This window comes from Chelonoidis abingdonii, chromosome 18 (assembly GCF_003597395.2).
Source record: "Chelonoidis abingdonii isolate Lonesome George chromosome 18, CheloAbing_2.0, whole genome shotgun sequence".
NCBI classification, from domain to species: Eukaryota; Metazoa; Chordata; order Testudines; family Testudinidae; genus Chelonoidis; species Chelonoidis abingdonii.
In genome coordinates this window covers 700,511-701,828 of record NC_133786.1, presented here as the reverse complement: position 1 = coordinate 701,828, position 1,318 = coordinate 700,511, and positions in this window count along the sequence as shown.

The window sequence follows — 1,318 nt, the reverse complement described above, 5'->3', positions numbered from 1 at the left end:
AGGCAAACTCGGGTTGCCAAGGTAGTCTGGAAGATTAAGTGGTTCACGGAGGGCGTAGGAATCAGGGAAAATTAGCTCGAGCCATCCTCAAGCGCGGGATCGACTGTCCGCGATAGCGGCACGTCCTAGTCAGTCCGTGAAAACGATGCCATTGGGTTGCAGTGGAGTGTACCGGAAGGGAGTCGATGTAGCGTTCCGGGGGAGGCGAAGTGGGGTCGCGGTTAGATGGAGACGGGCAATCATACTCGCATAGCCCGAAGGCCGGGAAGTCAGAGTGTGCTGACCCAGGAGTCTCTACGCGAGATAGATAGGCGGGTGAGAAAGACGATAGGCCTGGAGCATTGGCTGTCCCACCGGTCAAGTGAGATGGGGAGTAAAGGCGAGAAGGCAAGGAGCAAGAGGAAGGCCACGACAGGTCATACACGGAATGCCACGGGAGAGGAGCGAGCGACAGGGAGCACTAGAGGGGGTAAGGCAGGAATGTGGGAAAGTCCATGATGGGATGGGAGGAGAGCTCAACAGGAACCGCGCGGGAGCTCTGTTGTCAGAGCTGGGATCCCATGCTTGTCGGCCCCGGGGAGAAGGAGGGTCAGACTCAGTCCCCAGGCCAGCCCAACGAAATCCCCATCCAGCATCTCACCAGCCACACGCAGGCCGACAGTGCTCCTCCTCGGCAAGCGTTTGCCTCAGATAGGATAATTGCTTCCGCGAAGACAGAAATGTCCAACGTAGCCAACCCAATCCCGCTCCGTATGGCTGGGCCAAGGGTAGCGAATGCTCCGAGCTGTTACAAGACCCATCCAAAGTGAGAAGTCACGATCCTGGTATGCCATCACAATGGGACAAAAGCACAGACCACATCCCTACATACCTTGCATAGGCTTACATCAACAGAACAAAATAGCAATCTGGTGTAAGATATCCTTAGTTGCACTGTTTGCGGTCATCGCCCACTTTATCGTTTTAGTCTGATTTTGATGAGAACGTTCAGTTGGCCCGTACTCTTATAAGTCAAACTTGATAAGAACGGACCCCGGTGCTAAGGTAAGTGGGCAAGCAAAGTGTCAGTCGTTGTTGTCTAGTAGGCGATTTTAAAGTAACGATGACAAGAGCACAGAGGTAACGGTAAGATAACAGTAATAACGATAGTGACTGGCAGCGCAAGGAGGGAAGGTGAGGCAGTTTAGAAACTCGTTACTCGAAAGAATAGAATCATTATACCAATAAGACAGGAAAGTAAGAATGAATAGAAAGTGCTAAAAAGCTAAAATCACTAGCTACTGTCATCCCTGAAGCCTGATAGTGAAAGACGCAATAT